Genomic DNA, 20,544 nt, shown 5'->3' on the forward strand with positions numbered 1-20,544 from the left:
GTGGATGCAGCGTGTGGTGGTTCCAATCTATCTTTTATAGCCAGTTGCAGAGCATGGTTTGAAGAAATTTGAGCTGCTTACACTGCAGGATCAGGTCAGCAATGGCAGAAGAAGGTCAATATTTGAAATTTTCCATTTAGAAAATTCAGCAAACAACGTGCAAGATTTAGATTTTAATGGCCGCATGGATCCCATTAATATTGGTGGAATTTTAAATACACACGACAAATGCCATGTTATTTTGTTTTCTGGTTTTTGAAGCAAGTGAGTGGTTCATTAAGCATATTCAGAGCCCTTAACATAAATTCATGTTTACGGCACCAATAAACCAGCCAAACCAGCGCAACCTAGCTGATTGATGTAGGTGACACTAGACTCTCCCGGGACATTATAACTACATAAAATGTGAGATTCAATGTTTTCTTATTTTCCCCTTTTGTTTAGTTCTCTCAGCAACCATAAGGAGTTAAACATTAGCTGAGCGCGAAAATTATGGAAGTATTACAAACCAAAAAGATTTGAAAGCGAGCACAAAAAACCTAGAACCTACATTGAGAAAATACTGTGAGAAATGGTGAATTGAGAACATTCCCCTTGCTATATTTGATTGCTAGGAAACTGAACTACAATAAAAGAAAACACGGGATCGCGAAACACCCACTTGAACTTTAGACCAGGTGTTTTCTTTCTTCTCCTGTATTTTCTCGGCAACCAAATCGGAAATTAAACTCTAGAAAAATTGAGATTTTTAGAAGGACAAGATCCATACCTGGAATAAATCATGTGCGTGGAGATCTGGAATTGAGTGTCACACCATTCTCTCTCTCTCTATCTCTTACGGTATGAACTCTCGTGACTGATGACCAAAGAAGGTGGATTTTCAAATCTTCTTAGAAAATTTGGTACTAATTTTTTTTTTTAGGAACCCTGTGGTGTAATTATAAAGGAACCGTCACTGGGCGAACCAACAACGAAGCACTTAGCTCCTGGAGAGTCCGCGGTCAGGGACGAGTCAATAAAGATAGACAGGTTGAGATCTGAGTCGTAGTGTGGACTCGACGCCTCCATCGTGTGTGTCCACAATCGCCATGGATGCAGAGAGGAGACATTGTGGGCGGCGGCTTGAGATTCAGTGGCAGGAGGACTACGTTGCGTGCATGGAGGAGCGAGGAGGGAGGGGCAGGAGGGAGGAGTAGAACAAAATTTGGGGAAACAAGAGACGGCAGAAGCGAGAAGGAGGCGAGAGGAGAAAGAAGAAATTTAGGGAAAGTGTGGGAAATTATGCGGGTTAAGGCGGCGATTTCATATTTTGAACATCAGTGACGGTTTTAAAACTATCACTAATACTCTATTATTAGTGACGGGTCTCCCAATCTGTCACTAATACCCTTAAATAATTTTTTTTATATTTTTTAAATAAAAACACTATTAATGATGGTTTCAAAACCATCACTAATACGCTCCCAATCCGTCACTAATACCCTTAAATAACTTTTTATATTTTTTAAATAAAAACACTATTAGTGACGGTTTCAAAACCGTCACTAATATCCTATTATTAGTGACGGGTCTCCCAATCCGTCACTAATACCCTTAACTAATTTTTTTTAATTAGTGACGGTTTCAAAACCGTCACTAATACCCTATTATTAGTGACGGGTCTCCCAATCCATCACTAATACTCTTAACTAAATTTTTTAAAATATTTTTTAAATAAAAACACTATTAGTGACGGTTTCAAAACCGTCACTAATACCCTATTATTAGTGACGAGTTTCCCAATCCATCACTAATACCCTTAACTAATTTTTTTTTATATATATTCATAAATATTAGTAGTGACAGTTTGTTAATCGTCACTAATAAATGATTTTTAGTGACGAATTTAATCCGTTACTAATACCCTAGAATCATCACTAATATTTTCCCGAAAAAATTTTCGCGCGAAAATTTTTTACCGCACAGTTTTTAGTGACGAAAGTATTAGTGACGGTTTTAAAATCGTAACTAATAGTATTGTATTAGTGACGACTGCTAAAATCATCACTAATGCTTAAACTATTAGTGACGGTTCTTAGAAACCGTCACTAATACAAATTTTTAGAGATGAAATTGAATTCGTCACTAATATTTTCGTTACTAAAAACTAGTTTTTTTGTAGTGAGGATAGATAGTGTTTTGGTTTTAGGATAAGAATGGTTTTGGGAAGAATTTTCTTTGAATGGTTGCAATCTCATAGAACTCTCCTTTGTAACCACAGTATTCCTCCACCATAAGTGAGGGTAATTAATAAAATGATAGTGTTTTCCTCTAAACGTGGAAATATGATAGATAATAAATTTTGAGGATGGAATTTTTTTTAAGAAGGGGAGAATGTAGAGACCTGAAAAAATATAATAATAAAAATAATTGAAAAAGGAGGAAATTCGGTATGGTAAAGACCAAAGCGTCGACGGTTTGGCGAGGGGCAGAGAAAATCGTCGATGATTTTCTTTTTACTGCAGGCTGGTAATAGGTAAAATAGTAAAAAATGGTGGGTTAAAGCCAAAACTGTCGATGGTTTTGTGAGAGGTACAAAAAACCATCAATAGTTTTCTTTGCAGTGAGGATATTAAAGAGTATGTGACGAGTTTCATTTCAGAAAAACAAAATTTTCTTCTCTCTCTCTCTCTCTCTCTCAAACCCTACAGTCCTCTCACCCTCTCCCTTCATTTTCGGCCTCGTTAAAGTTTAGTTTGACGATCTGGAACCACCACGAGGTTCGTGGGAGAATTTTATACATCTTAGGTAGAGCAGATTTTCAATTTGGGATTTCGAGGCACCATTCCAAAACCAAGGTAAGTGGGGTATTTTAGAGTTTTAATGTTAATTTGGAGTGTATGAAACCTAAGAAGTGTTAAATGGAAATTGTTCTAGGAGTTTAGTTGAATGATCAGGGGCTAATGAATTTCAGGCTTTTGAGCTGTGAACGCTGTGGAGCATAGGAATTTGGGTATTTTAGCGAGATCTCAGTAAGTTAGGTAAGGGGAATAAATTATAACAGTATTTTCTGAAATTACTGCTTGAATGAATATGTAAAAAGGAAAATATGATATTTTTACCTTCAAATATCATGAAATGAATATTATACGAAATTGTGTGGCATTTGACTAATACTGAAATGTGATGTTTTGTGATATGAAATATGCTTATAGAAATGTCTTCTATAATGAATTGGGAAATATGAGAATATGTTATGTATTATTGAGAAACGTGGAAATTTCTGGAATGAGATATATATATATATATATATATATATATATATATATATATATATATATATACTATTATGAGAATGGAATGGGTATTGAAAAGATGAGAAAGAAACAGTAAATGATGTTGAAATTTAAATAATAAAGAGGAAGGAAAATGGAAAACAGTAACTGAAGGAGGAGGTCGACGACATTGCACTTGGAAAGGAACAACTGAGGGAATCATCAGGGTTTCGTCGACGAATACAGGGGATTCGTCGACGAGGGTATAAGAAAATTCGTCGATGAAGATAGGATTCATCGACGAGGAGATGCCGAGAGAGGTTTTTGAGCAAACTGAATTTCGTTGACGAGGAATGGATTTCGTCGACAAAATTATTGAAGGACTCATTGACGAATGACATGGCTCGTCGACGAATCAAGTTCTATAAATTTCAAAAATCCAGATTTTTACTTCAAGATTAAGCAAACTCTCTCCCTCTCTCTCCTCCCTTCGGTTCTCACTCTCTCTTCGATTTTGGGCTAGATTTACGCCTGTTTGACAATCCGAAGCCACCACGACGCTCCTGAGGAAGTTCTCTCTGATTCTGCCAGAGCGGATCGTTGGTGGAAGTAAGTTGGAATTCATCCCTGAGTTGAGGTAAGGCTTTTTAAGTCAAATTTGGTTTTGCGGTAGTTATAGGAAATGATATACATGTGAAAATACTGAAGTTTAGTATTGAGAGTTTTCATTTTCAAGGTATTGATGAGGAAATTCTACGAGTGTTAGACCAGGATATTTTAGGGGCTTTCTCAGTAGCCAAGTAAGGGAATAAACTAAAATAGTTATTTTTCACTCAAATTACTAATATTTATTAGCAAACTGATTTCCTGAAAATATGTACCATATTCGAATATTATGGAATTAATACACATTTGGGAAAAATATTGTTATTATGTTGAAACGTGTATATATGTATGAGATGCCAGAAATCATGATTTTCATAATACAATGTATAGTTTTATACAGCAAATGTGTGGCATGAATATTATTTTATGTTGAGAAATATTATGATATGATAATGATATGAATGCAGTATGATTTGAGAAGTTATGGAAATATACAGTACATTATGAATTCTGATAAATGTATGATAAAATGATTATTTTCAAAATGACATATTTATGTATGATTTTAGCGCGAGGCCGTATTTATGTATGATTTCGGTGCAAGGCAGTATTTGTGTATGATTTCGGTGCGAGGCCGTATTTATGTATGATTTCGACACGATGCCGTATTTACTTATGATCAGCACGAGGCCGTATTTATGAAATGTTCAGCACGAGGTCGTAATTACGAAATTGTGAAATATGTTATATTATCATGTACTATATATAATCAGAACACATATGTTAGTTTAGTTCAGTTCAGGAGCTCGGTACCGTAGCTATATATAGATTAGATATCTGTGTTTAGATTAGTGCTAACCACCCCACGAGGGGGTGGGAGATGGATAGTCGAAGTGGCTTTCAGTAGAGTGTGGACGTCCACCTAGCAGTCCAGACCAGGGTGTGGTGAGCCCATCATACTTACAGACATATTTGACTCGGCAGTGGTCAGCTAGCCATTGTCGGGTCCGGCCTTCGAGCTGCACAACCCATCATGGGAGGTAATACATGACATTAGCTAGCTATTTGTCCTGGGTATGTTTTTAATATTATTAGTTATAAGAGATGTTTTATGTACGATATGCTTTATTAGTAAATATGAAAGTTTGTGATTATTTAATACGATACGATGAATGTTTATAGAAATATGAAATGCACTGTATATGTATAATTGCTTTAAATATTCATGTTGCCACACAGCTGTATTTAGTTTATTTTCCCTTACTGAGAGGTGTCTCACCCCCAAACTAAATTAACTTTTTAGGAGACCCATAGAGACCGGAGGGTCGAGGCCGCCGTTGAGTCAGTGACATTACCCCGTTAGGAGGGTAAGCAATGTACTAGGATCAAAATTGTTTTGGTTATGAGATCTTAGATGTATTTTGAAATGTTTTGGAAGAATGTAAATAAATACAGTATTTTGGGATTATAGACAACTCTGGTATTATGTTTTATGGTTGGATGTATGAGATTTTATACTTGCTGCTGTTTAGGTTTCCGCTGTGATTGACAAGTGTTCCCGTTACCCACGGGTTCGGGTCCACTTTTCTATCCATTATATTACATTTATATTAAGATTTTGAGGACGTTACATGATGTGAATAGTGAAATGTGATATATACTATTGTGATGAGATATGAATACTAAAATGTGAGTATGAAAATGTGAATATTGTAATGTAAATGCTGCAATGTGAAAGTTGAAATATGATTACTAGAAATGTGAATATGAAAATGTGAATAAAGCAATGTGAATACCGCATGAAAATGTTGAAATGTGAATATTGAAATGCAAATTTGAGAATGTGAATATTACAAAGTGAATATTGGAATGGTGAATATAGAAATGTGGAAAATTGCAATGAGAATACTGCAATTATGAATACTGGAATGTGAATGAGAAATGTAAATGATGAAATGTGGAAATGATAACCCTGATGGACGATTGTTGATATTGAGCACGGTACCGCTGCCAGTAGTGATTATGTGCAACCACACGGACTCGTGGAGCAAGTGGCATGATAGTCAAATGAACCAGTGAGAAGGGTAGTTTTGCCCCCTAGGTCTAGACCATGGTTTATGGCAGGTCATTCGTACTATAGATGAGTATATGGATTGTTTATTTTTATCTAACTAGGTAGGCCAACTGTAGTTAGATCCAGCCTTTGAGCCGCACAGCCTCAACCATGGGAGGAAGCATGGCGTGGAGAATATTCTAAGGGCCGCCATGAGTTACAGACCCGGATGTACTAGTTATCGAGGACACTTATATGCTGGATGATGAAATAAAATTGAAAGTGAAAAGAAGAAAGTAAAAATAAAGAGTGTGAGTTTAATAACACAAATAATTAGGGCGAAGTAAAACTCTCTGCTTGAGGGCTTACTGAGTAAGGTGAGTGCCCTGATAAGTATCAGTTGTAACCGAACCCAAGTTAATCGGGTAAGGTTACAAACGATATCAGAGCATATGGGAGCTACATGTATGGGCATGAAATATTCCCTATCCTCAGGAACTTTCATTGATAATCATGGGTTGCATGTAAATGAGATTGAAAAAGGGAATTAAAGCTTTTAAAAGCTTGTGTTGTATATCTATATGATTATAAATGCAGAATTGGTATATTTTTTCTTAGAAGGTATTATCACTGAAATGAATATAGGTTAAGATATAATGAACCTCATACTACCATACACTATAAATAATTTATTCCGTCTTACATAAATGTGTCTCACCCAAATATCTAAATATTTCAGGGAATCATGATAGGCGTGGAAATAAAGCTCTGAGATAGAGCGGAGCTGATACCCTTTTTAGACAGGGTGAGTGTTTTTGAGCTAGGCATGCATGTTTCCCCTAGAGTTTGATTGATTTTTGGGAGTATGTTGGATTTGTATATATGTATTAATGTTTAGTACTCTAGGTATTTGTATTCTGAATGGTTTATAAATGATGACTTCTGCTTTAGGGTTGTTTGCATGACAGTTTACCTGTTATCCTACTTTAGGCTAGGTTATGTTGATATGGTATTAGAGATTCTAACATGGCCAATCTGATGGTTGAGTATATGTGAATATATTTTATTTACATTGGAAAAAAATGGTATAAAAAGTCAAGGCATCACAAGATTAGTACAATAGATTAGCACAATATGCTTCAATCAAAATTCAATATAGAAATATGAAGCTCAAGTATAAATCACCTGGAGTTGATCTTAGATTTGAAATGTCAATATAATAGCAATATCGTAAGCTTTTGTTCAGGAAATTTCAGCAAGAAATTTCAGCAATGTGTATTAAATAAGAGAGCTTTGTGAAAGTATGAGAATTATATTAATTTGTTGCTTGTTGGTATTTAACCCTTCGGTTTAATCATGTATTTATAGAGTTTAAAAATTATTTTTTAGTGTTGCTGATGTTTCGTGGTGTATTCCCCAAGTTTTCGCAGACTTTGGTGGCCAAAAAATCACTTTTGGAAAGTTTCCCACTCTGTTTTAAATTTGAAAAATGAAGTTCAATCGATTGGGGTATTGGGTCAATCGCCTGGGCCTTAAATTTCAGCGTATTTTTGAAGTTAGTACAGGGCCAGTCGATTGGGCTTTGATGGGTCAGTCACCTAGATAGGTACTATTTGCTATTCAGTCGCCTGAACAGATATGGTCAGTCATCTGACCTCTTCAACCACCCTTCAATATTTTGGCCATAACTTTTTCTTAATAACTCCAAATTAGAGTTCTTGGTATCAAAAAAAAAATCTAAGAAAATATCCTACAACTTTCATGTTGATTATTTTGAAGATAAAAACCTATTGACAACGAAAATTGCACATCAATGCAAATATAGAAAAAAGAACAGAATTTGAAAAATCCTGTTTTGGTTCTTTTCATTCCAAAAATAATTTTAACCATTTTGAAATAACTTTTAACCTTATAAAAATATTTTCCAAGTATTTTAAAGGCATCTAGGTCCAAAAAATTAACCTAAGAGTTTCATGCATTCATAGTGAAATTGTTTGAAGTACTTACATAAAAACTTCTTAAGACTTTGGCATTCGAAGCACTTAAGTCTTCATACTGGTCTTTCTATGACTACATCTTGTCTTCAAGCTTCAATATACTTTAAGCTTCATCAGATTTTTCTATCTTTGAATCCAAACTTTTCTTTCTTCAATTTTCTTTTGTTTCATCATGGGCCAAACATATCTTCATGTGAGCTTCTTTACAAACACTTAAGCTTGATCCTTTAGAGACTTGATCTGTTATAAAATTTTTTGAGTCCTAAAACGTATCTTAACAAAACATGTTAAGATCTTTTACTTTGTTATCATCAAAACAAGATTCATAAGTTTTGTTAGGCTAACAATCTCCCCTTTTTTGACGATGACAAACAAGGAGCAATTATATATAATGCTTATATATATCATCATATATCACCATTTGCAATATCAAGATCAATCTCAATATCAATTTCAATATCATGCTCAAATATTCAATTTATAGTGAGCCAATATACATGCTTAGGTATGCAATCTCATGCTCAATTTTTGTCCAAAAAATTCTCCCCCTTCTAACATCAATCAAAAAGAGTAAGATATAAAAATATATATATAAATGCTAAGACAAAGAGCAACCATAAGCAAAATTATATATCCAATGAAGGCACAAAGCAGAAACTTTGTATTCATTATGCATAAAAAGGTAGACAATAAGTCTCAAAATAGCATGAAAAAATATAAACGATTATATATCAAAATTTTCAATAATCTCCATAAATCATGATTTCATAGCTTAACAAATCTAACTCCCCATGAATGAAATGTATTTCATGTTCAATAAATTCATAATTCCATTCTTGAAGGACAAACTATGTATCCATGTATTGTATGAGTGTAAATATCATGTGAAGCTATCATCTTTCTCAATCATGCTTTTAAATTCATCATGTCATGTTCATGTTTAGTTTGCTAAATTTTCTCCCCCTTTTTATATCAACAAAAAAAAAATTAACTGAAAGAAATATTATGCAAAGGTAATAAGGATAAAAAAATTCACATTTAAATTACAATAACAAAGTCCATAATCCAGCATATATTTCAATCATAACATGATCATCCATCACTAAGATGGTCAAGAGAAAAACAAATAAAAGAACTAAGCACAACAAAATAATATTTCAACCCAACTTAGTGTTTGGTTTCAAAAAATATATATGCATCTTGCATTTCCATCAGATTTGTATGTTCATGCTCATGCTTTCTTCAAACACTTATCCTTATCCCTTATTTGAAATTCTTATGCAACAAGCTCAATTTGCTTCAGATTTTTTTTTTTTTTTTTCAAATAATTCTTTCACATATGAATACCAAAATTCATATGACTTTTTAAATCTCAATACTTTCTAAGTTAAGCCTTGTACAATCCAAGCTTTCTTGATTTGTGGCCAACAATGTCATTCTTGTATTTATTTGTTTCAATATAATAGTCATTAATAAGCTCATAAACTCTTCTTTAAGTTTGTCCACTTCAACTCGTTCAATATCCTAGTATTAAAGTTGACTTTTCAATAGTTTGAACAAGGATAAATTTTCTTTTCGGAATCTTTGAATTCGCTGGATTTCTTAGATTTTCTTAGCTTCTCAGGTTCTTTATTATAGTAGATATTTCTATTAATAACTTACATTCAAAGCATTTATCTACTATCAAAGCATATTTATAGTTATTTGCTAAATCTCTTAAGATTGGCTACTTTATACCATGTAGGCTACGAAGGCATTCCCATCCCTTTTTATTTTAGTACAAATTTAGCTTTCTTAATTCCTAAAAAGGGAGTGACTATTCCTAAGACCTATGGTACCCATACTTTCTTGGGTCTTGATGGAGAGTTTTCTTTTGCTTTCCAAACTTGTTTGACTTTCACACCCTTTCTCTTTAATGGACATTCAAACTTTTTGTGTTCTTTCTTCTTACATAGGAAGCATGTGGTGTGAGTGTAAGCATTTGAGGAGGTGCTAGCATAGTCTTTGGAGGCTTTTGCAGCGTACCCCATGTAGAGGTTCTTTTTACTTGTGTTCTCAACTCCATTGAATCCTATGGCTTCTATATCCAAAGACATTCTTTGTGATCCAATCATTTTATCAAAGTTCTCCTTTCCTCTAGTAAAATTATAAATTATTTTATTTTGATCCTTAATTTTACTTTCAAGGCAAAGTATTTCTGAATCTTTAATTCCTTTGTAATTAGCTTGTAGCCCTACTAGTTCTTTAGTCATCTAATTTATTTTGTTTTCAAGTTCATCAATGACTAGGTCTTTTCTTTTTCAATCGAAGCTTGAGATCTTAAATCTTTATTTCCCCATATTTTCATTCTTGCTCTCTAGTCTCTTGATTTTTAGATCCTTTTCTCTTTCAGCAAGATTTTTAGTTTCTAATTCTTTCATTACAACTTCATTCTTATTTTTCAATGAAGTGTATCGTTTAGTCATATTAACTAGAATCTTATAAACCTTGAATACTTCACTTTGTAGTTCTTCATAAGATGACATACTCTCATCATTGGATTCATCAGATGAATCATCACAAGAATCATTACATGATTTGGATGAGGAGCTTTGTTCTTCATCATCGTTCCGTGCCATAAAACAAGTATTAGCAACCTCTTGGTCACTTGATTCACTAGCTGAACTACTTGTACTTATATTGTCCCATGTAGTCCTTCATTGCCTTTTTTCTTTTTCATCTTGGAATCCTTCTTAAGTTGTGGACAATCCTGTTTTATGTGTCCAACTTTCTTACAATTATAACATGTTGGAAGTTCAACCTTTGTTTTCTTCTTATTGATTTCTTCTTCTTCATCTTCATATAATTTTGAGTTTCAAATTTTTCTTGTAAATTTATTCTCCTTTCTAAGGATTTTTGCAAGTATTTTGGTTATGAGGGCTACATCATTTACATCCATCACTTCTTCATCTTCATCACTAGAGCTTTCACTTGAAGCTTTGAAAGCAATGGATTCCTTGGTTTTAGATTTTCCACTTCTTTCGTTTATTGTCATCTCGTATATGAGGAGAGAACCTATTATTTCATCTAGGGAGATATTTTTCAAATTTCTTCCTTTCGTAACTATAGTGGCCTTAGGTTCTTAAACAGTGGAAGTCCTCTAAGAATTTTTCGAATCATTTCATACGTTGAGTAATTCTCTCCTAAGACATTAAGGGAGTTTATTATATGAGTGAACCTAGTGTACATACTAGTGATGGTTTCATCCGGGTTCGTCCTAAAGGCCTCATACTCACTTGTGAGCATGTCGATTCTATTATCTCTAATATCAACTATTCCTTCATAGGTTACCTCTAGTTTATCCCATGTTTCTTTGGCTGATTTACGTGCCATGACCCTATTGAATTCATTTACATCAAGAACACAATATAATGCATTCATAACACTTGAATTTACTTGCAACATCTTGTTAGCTTTGGTGCAAAACCAAGAGGGGGGTGAATTGGTATTTAAAAATTTTATCCCCTAAGTCAATCCACTAACATCGGTATTACACAAGCCTAGGGTCAATCTGTGCAATCAATAAATAAACATACACGTGCAGTAATAGAAAAGTTCGAAAAGGAAAACAGTACATGCGATATGTTAACGAGGTTCGGCCAAACTTCCTACGTCCCCACCTTGGTTACACCAGCACAAGGATTCCACTACGGCTCACTTAAATGGGTGGTGCGGCACCGGTTACAATCAGGTCAATTTAAAGGGCTGACCTCAACCAACATGCCTTTATAGGATGGTGCATCTAACTTTCCTAACCGGGTCTAAGTCAGTCCGGGACTACTCAACAGGGCTAGTCTCCCTCTTTAGACCCGAACCTGGAACACAAACAATGTGTACAAAATTTGCACACGGAAATACGTTTCTACACAAGTAGATATGTGCATCAGTACAACTCAATCAATATTGCAAGCACGAATGATATGTAAATATATCCAGTGCTTTAATGTGTGCTAAACACTCAATCAAGTATAGATTATTAGTCCAAATGTAGAGTGTATATCAGAGCAAGACTTGAAACACAATTCGTTAATGATACAAAACCATATCAGGGTTTCAAATATGCTAAGAGTAGATTCAAACAAACTCAATAAGATATTTCAATATGAAAAGCACAATGGAGTTTTTTGAGAAACTACCTTTTGAAAAGGATTTTTGCACACAAAGAAATAGGTTTAAGTATCTTGCAATAATAATGCAAGAACCACAACCCTCAAAGTCTTCTCACACAAGATTTATCAAATGAAATGGGTGGAAGAACTTTAATACTAAACTCTCAAAGAAAATCAATCAAGCAATAATACAAGTGAGAGTTCTAACTAGTGAGATTAAGCATAATAGGTTTAGAGATACTCACAATGTAGTGACCCGAAGAATAATAGCATTTTAATAATAATAAAAGGGAGAGAAATAGAAACAGAAATAGAAGGAGGCCGTAGATTTTGTCGATGAGAAAATACAGAGCGAGGTTTTTGACTGCTCTGAATTTTATCGACAAATACAGGGCTTCGTCGACGAATTTAATGAAAGACTCGTCGACGAGGTGACGTGTCTCGTCAACGAATCTAACTCTATAAATAGCTAAAAATCATATTTTTATTCAGTTTTCACACCGCTCTCTCTCTCCTCTCTCTCCCTACGTCACTCTCTCCCTTCTCTCTTCGTTTTTGACCTCGTTAGTCCCCTGATCGAAGATTTGAGGCTACCACGACGCTCCTGGTGAAGTTCTCTCCAAGTCTTCCAGAGTGGATCGTCAGTGGGATCGAGTTGGAATTCATCCCAAATTTAGAGTAAGACCTTTTAGCCTATTTTTGGCCTTATGACAGCTATAGGAATTGATGTGGACAAAGAAATACTGATATTTAGTTCTAGCGATACTATTTTCAGGGTGTTTTATAGAAGGCCCCGCGGGTGTTAGGCTAGTATTCCCTAGGGGCTTTCCAGTAGTCAGGTAAAAGAAATATGCTATGTTAGGTATTTTTGAAATGTTATACAGTTTATTATATGATGAAAATTATGTATTATAGTATCGTGTGGCTTTTGAATATGAATATAGTAAAAATGTATGTTTTACGATATTTTAGTATTCTAATTTTACAATATTTTAGTACCATGATTTTATGAATCCCAGTACCATGATTACATGAATATCAGTATTATGATTATGCAGTTTTAGTATTATGATTATGCAGTTTCAATATTATGGTTATGCAGATGACAGTGTTATGATGATACAGTTCTCAGTATTACATATGAACTACAATTACAGTTTATGCAGCTTCATGGTTATTTCAGTACTTCAGAATCATGGTAAATCAGATAGATATATATATATATATATATATATATATATATATAGAAATATATTATATGATATCAGACCCTGTCAGACTTGCAGCTATAGAGCACGGTACCGTTGCTACAGACATTATGTTACTTTATCAGTGCAACCACCTATTTAGATAATACGTGGTAAGGTCGTTCACCTAGGCCCTTGAAGAGGTTAGGCTCCCCGTCCAGATATGGGTTAAGGTGGGCAGATCGACCGATGGAGTATAGTGATTTATTCCTAGTTGGCCAGCCAGGGTAAATCCAGCCTACAGGCCGCACAACCCTGTCATGAGGTGGTAAGTCATGACACCCAAATAGTCACAGGGAACAATTTCAGTTATTATTACGTATGTATATATTTGCAGAAACAAGGAACATACTTACTTATACTAGAAATATTTTGAATAATAAACTCCAATACTGTCATGTTAAGCAATAGGGACAGGGGTGGTGGATTTTATCACTTATACTTTTTTTATATATTCAAGATACATGTTTATTGGAAATTAGATTTCATGATATAGCAGCTCATTTGCCACACACTAGTAATAGCATATTTCGTCTTACTGAGCGTTGGCTTATCCTAGTGTTAAATCATTTTTTAAGTGATCCAGGTAGGCAAGCAGATCAGGCTTGCAGATAAAGGGGCTTCAGTGGTGTCCTGTCAAAGAGTGAGTATGTTTTGGAAATGATTTTGTAAACCCTAGCTAGTTGAGGGTATTTTGGGAAAACAAGTATATGTACATATTTTGGGGAACATGTAGTACTCTGGTATTGTAATGGATGGTATTGGTACTGTAAATATTTACATATGGTTCTGTTTACTTGATTTGTGCTTCTCGTTGCTTAGGTAAATAATTGGGTTTACCCCAGTATGGTATCAGAGCATGTAGAATATTATAGTATATATATAAAAAAAAACCCAATTTATTAAGCAGGTTGTTACACACAACACTTGAAAGATCAAGAAATATGGAGTGTTTGAGTGTTATGGAGTAGTATAGGCTAAAATAGGGTTTTGGAAATTGAGAGAATTTTTGCCTTAATCAAAATGTTAATCCCTTTTCTAATTATGATAAATGAACAGGTATTTATAGGCAAAGAGGATCTTTTGACTGGTGGGGACACAATGGGAATAATTAAATTTGTTTCAAAAATCATTAAGAAAATTAACCCAGTTTATTCCATTTAAAAACCAGTAAAAAATATTTTAACCCACAAGGTTTGGGTGCCCGAACAGACATTGTTAAAAATCTAATTTTTAATGGTTCAGGTGCCCAAAGACAGAGTCGGTCGCCTGAACAAAAGTCAGTAGCATTTGTTCGTTAGTTTGGGTGCCCGGTTCTAAGTTCGATTAACCGAACTGATCAATTCGGTCACTCAAGCCCATTTTGAACATAATCGTTCGGGCACTCGAGTTGTTGAAAAGGAACCTGACACAGGTTTGAGTGCCCCAGAGAGATACGCTCAAAAGTGGTTTGGGTGCCCGAACTTGAAGTCAACATATTGACTTGTTTGGTAGCTCGAGTCGTATTACACGGCATAGGTTCGGTCGCCCGAACCCTCTCAATGTTTTCTATTGAGTTCATTTTTAGCCTGAATTGATTCCCCTGATATAATAAGTGATGTTGGGGACTTGTGTACTAAATGTAGGTACCTAAAGTCCAACTAGGGTCTATTATGAGATACCTACCTACCATGCATGAAGCAAATTATTACAAGTCGCAGGGTGTACAGTCCATAATAATTATATCTCAGAATGAAGAAATAATATAATAAATACAAATACAAGACACAATTCTTCATTTTTTGGCACGAACACCGCACGCCATCATAATATGTCTTTCAGTCCAAATACATGTGCACAGTGAACTTGCATACAAGCCTTAATACAACTATTAGTACCAAGAGTATTTGTCATGATCAAAACTGGGTGTGACTTATCAAGTCAATACATTTGATGATCATTGTCAATCATCTCTTTTTCTTCTTTAGGTATTTCTTTATTATCTATGTTTTTTATAGGGACAAGGTCACCATGTGTGACAACTTTCCAATCTTTCCAATCCATGGTTTCCAAGTATATCCTTATTCGTTGTTTCCAAAAAGTATAGTTAACACCGCAAAAGAGGGGTGGTCTATAAGAGGATTGACCATCGGCAAAGGGAGATACACCTAGGTGTGTCATATAGATCTTTATGTAGCTTCTAATTTAAGATTTACTACAACCCCTCTCTGATACCAATTGAGAAGTTACGTGTACTCCCAAGAGGGGGGTGAATTAGGATTTAAAAATTTTATTTGTAAACCTTTGGTTAAGTGTACCCCTTTTTAATTTTAAGTTAATCTCACAATTCAATTTTACTTGATAATGATATAATTATTTTTCAACACCTTATTTATATTATCCAACAATTTATATGATGTTATCAAGTCAATATATGTAAAAGTCACTAAAGATCTTAAGCAAACTTGCTTTAATAGAGTAATGAATCTCAGCACAGCACAACAACTTTGAGTTTTGATATTCAACTTATAATAGTTCAAATCAGCTTTTCAATATATCAATCCAACAAATAATATGGTAAACTGATAAAGAATCAAACTTAGAAATTCAACGGTCTTTCAAAATTCAGACTTTGATATCAAATAAGTTTCTTGAATTTAAGTATAAAGCAAATCAGTAAGTTAATGGGTTTTGATATTTATTAATCTATGCACTTCCTTTAATCAAAGTTTCCGCAAACGATTAATCAACGTACTCCCTTTAAGGTTTCCACAAAAGATCAATCAACATACTCCATTAAATCAAAGTTTCCTGAATTCCCAATAATAGATTAATTTTCAACAATTAAGTAAACATACACGCAATTTATATATATGCACAAAATTAAAGAGAGTAGGGAAGAGAGTGACACCGAGAGTTTACGAGGTTCGGCTACCTCGCCAAGGTCCTCGCCTTAGGCAACACACCTAAGGATTCACTATTCCACTCCTTTATCGATAGGAGCAATCTTACACACTCTTTTAACAGGTAGGTGCAACCTTTTACAATCCCTCCTTCAATAGGATAGAGTCCTCCTCTCCAAGCGATACCCCACGCTCGGTACAACGATTCAATAATTCTGAACTGTCAAAAAATCTCCCTAGCAAGAATCACCTCTCGCTAGTCCAACAATTCAATAACCTAAACCATAAAAAACAATAACAAAAACAAGAAGAGCCTTGTGTACAAGTAACACTCTCAAAAGAGCAGATTAGTACAATTGATTAGCATAATATTCTTCAATCACAATTCAATATAGAAATATGAAGCTCAAGTATAAATCACCGGGATTTGATCTTAGATTTGAAATCTCAGTATAATAGCAAGATCGTAAGCTGTTGGCTTTGATGTATTCCCACGAAGGGGGCGAATAGGAAATTCAAACTTTTCTCCTAAGTTAATCTATCCAACAACAATATAAACACAACCTAGGGTCTGTCTATGCAATTTCCAAATGCGTAGATAAATATGATGTGGAAATTAAATCAAATGCATCATTCACACCATAACATACATGTGTGGTAAATATAAAGTACAGAAATATAAACAAGGCATACGATATGTTATCAAGGTTCGGCCAATTGTGCCTACGTCCCCGCCTCTAGCTCGTAAGCTAGAGGATTCCACTATTAGCTCACGTAAGGGTGGAACGACACCGATTACAACCAGGTTAAATTAACACAGGGCTAACCTCAACCTTAACCAGGTCAATTAGCGAGGCTGACCTCAACTTACACACCTTAACAGGACGACGCACCTAGCTTTCCTAACCGGGTTTAAGCCAATCCGAGACTATTCTAGGGCTAGTCTCCCTCTTTAGGCCCATGCCTAGAAATACAAAAAATGTGTATATAATCAAATGGTACAGTGATTGTTCTTTCGTGTAAAGCAGATATGTACCCAAATGCGCGCAATAACATACACCACAATATGATTCAATATGTAAGCTCAGTGGTCTATATAGTTCAACTCTCAAAGGTATTTTCTATCAGTATAATGCGTACGTGAGAGTGTCAACAAGCAATCTTTGTTTCACAATATATTCAGCCAATAAGTTCACACAAAGATGTCAAGTCTCAAGTATTTCAATCAGCAGGATGTCTCAAGCATGTAAGTATCAAATGATGTATATGCTTGGTTTGCAAAAGATGTGTAATTTTGTATTCAGCAAATAATATACGAGTGAGTGAATATTGCAATGAAGATCACTATCACACAAATAAATATCTCTTCAAATATATTTTTTAGTATAAAGCACAATAGATATTTGAAAGTGATTATGAAAGGGTTTTGTAACCAAAATACTATACGATCTTCTCAAGATAGAACCTCAGAAGATTTATCAAAGTCTTCTTAGGATATACTTATCAACAAAGTCCCCTAAGAATCCTTAGGTTTTGCTCTCAATAAAATCGTATCAATCAAGCAAGACAAGGAGAGCAAACCTATGGAAACAAATACTCAATCTACTTACAAATGATGTAGGCACTAATAGAAGGTAAGCATGAGTGAATGAAGCTAAAAAATAAGTAGTATATGCTTTTGGGTTTTCAAAGAATTCTCCTCTAATCAAAGTAGCTAATCCATGTTTCATTTTCACAAATGATCTCATATATATAGACATAGGGGAAATATGACCGTTAGGGACCCATTACGAATTATTGGAAAAATTCAATGACATTTAAAACATTTTAACTCTGTTTAAAAAATATTTAACCACGGTAAAAATTAGGGCAACCCGAGAGGTCCGGTCGACCAGAACAGTTTCGGTCGACCAGATCTCATATGATTCGGTCGACCAGGCAAGAAATGAACTGAATGGTCAATCGACCGTGAGAGGGCGATTTTTCATTTCTTCAAATTTCGGTCGACCATGCCATTTTGTACTGAGTTGTTCGGTTGACAAGACCATTGAGATTTCTCCTGAGGACCCTCGGTCGACCAGACAGTTGCAATATAAAATAGGCTCAGTCGACCGAGAGGTCAAAGTGTTGACTCCCAGGTGGTTCGATCGACCGGGTATAAATGGACTGTATATGTTCGGTTGACCGGGCTATGGTCAAACTGTTGATCCGGTCAAGGTTTGGTCGATCGACAGAAAATGAACTGCGGAGCTCAATCAACCGGGTTATGGTCAAAATGTTGACCCGGCACCGATTTGGTCGATCGAGGTAGAATTAATTGCCAAGGACGGTTGACCGAAAGTGCACAATGTGTGCATTTCAGTCCTGTTTCATCACACATTCACCCTATTCAAGTGTCTATCAAATATGAGTACAAAGGTGAGTGTCCTAGGGTCATTTCTCGGTCTTTTTCTTTTTGAAGACACCGAAAAAATCTAGTGTCGGTCGACCTAAACCCTAAGGTCATTTTCATTACCTATTAAATCATGTAGTTGATGCATGCAATTATTACAAGCCATAGAACCTATTTACTATTATAGACCAATTACACAGATGAATTATATATTACAACACTGAATATAAATTGGTCTTCAATCTTCATTTGCTCCATGTGCATTGAGATCTGTCAATATGAGTTTCTATTCATAATCTCAAACACCCATTAGATATAATGAGTATTTTTCATTATCAAAACCAAGTGTGACCTATAAGGTCAACGTAAGCTTTTGTTCAGGAAACTTCAGCAAGAAATTTCAGCAATATGTATTCAATAAGAGAGATTTGTGAAAGTATGAGAATTATATTGATTTGCTACTTCTTGTTATTTAATCCTTGGGTTTAATCATGTATTCAAAGAGTTTAAAAAGCATTTTTCGTGTTGCCCAAGTTTCTTGGAGTATTCCCCAAGTTTTCACAAAGTTTGGTGGCCAAGAAATCACTTTTGGAAAGTTTCCCACGTTGTTTTAAATTTGAAAAACGAAGTTTAGTCGACTAGGGTATTGGTTCAGTTGCCTGGGCCTTATATTTCAACGTATTTTTGAAGTCGATATAGGGTCAGTCGACTGGGCTTTGGTGGGTCAGTCGCCTAGGCAGGTTCTATCTACTGTTCAGTCGCCTGAACAGATATGGTCAGTCGTCTGACAGCATCAACCACCCTTCAGTATTTTGCTCATAACATTTTTATACCACTCCAAATTATACGTTCTTGATATCGAAAGAAAGTTAAGAAAAAATACTACAACTTTCATGTTGATCATTTTTTAAGATAAAAATCTGTTGATAGCAAAAATTGAACATCAATGCGGATATAGAAAAAAGAACATGATTTGAAAAATCATGTTTTGGTGTTTTTCATTCCAAAAACAAGTTTAACATTTTTGAAATAACTTTTGACCTTATAAAAATATTTTCCAAGTATTTTAAAGGTATCTAGGTCTAAGAAATTAACCTAAGAGTTTCATGCATCCATATTGAAATTATTTGAAATACTTACATAAAGACTTCTTAAGACTTTGATATTCTAAGCACTTAAGTCTTCATGCTTGTCTGTTTTTGACTCCATCTTGTTTTCAAGCTTCAGTATACTTTAAGTTTCATCAGACTTTTCTATTTTTGAATCCAAGCTTTTCTTTCGTCAATTTTCTTTTGTTTCATCATGGACCAAACATAATCTTCATGTGAGCTTCTTTACAAACACTTAACCTTGATCCTTTAGAGACTTGATTTGTTATAAAAACTTTTGAGCTTTATCTCTTTTTATGAAAGCTTTTGAGCCTTGAAACGTATCTTAGCAAAACATGTTAAGTTCCTTTACTTTGTTATCATCAAAACAAGATTCGTAAGTCTTATTAGGCCAACAATATGAGTATTGAAGAGCATGATATATATTGAAAATTCTAAATGCTTGAAATTGCTTTGATATGAATATTAAAAGTATGATATTCTGAACACTTGAAATATTCTGATATGAGTGTATGACTAGTTAAGGGTATACATTTTGTAAGGGAGAGCCTTTTAAGGCTTTCTCATTTTTGTTCCTTATTTGTCATCATAAAAAAGGAGGAGATTGTTGGCCTAATAAGACTTAATCTAGTTTTGATGATAACAAATCAAGGTTACTTAACATGTTCATTTAAGTTTGAGTTTGAGGACTTAAGTGATCTTATGGTTTCAAGTGGATGTGCTTGAAGAGTTTGAATGAAAATCACACTTAAGGTTATGAGACATGATAAACATAAATTTTCAAGTCATGTGAGACATGAAGATTCATTGAGGCAATGTATAAAACTCATAAGACATATTAGAAGCTTCACAACAT

Source organism: Malania oleifera, chromosome 13 (assembly GCF_029873635.1).
Source record: "Malania oleifera isolate guangnan ecotype guangnan chromosome 13, ASM2987363v1, whole genome shotgun sequence".
NCBI classification, from domain to species: domain Eukaryota; kingdom Viridiplantae; phylum Streptophyta; class Magnoliopsida; order Santalales; family Ximeniaceae; genus Malania; species Malania oleifera.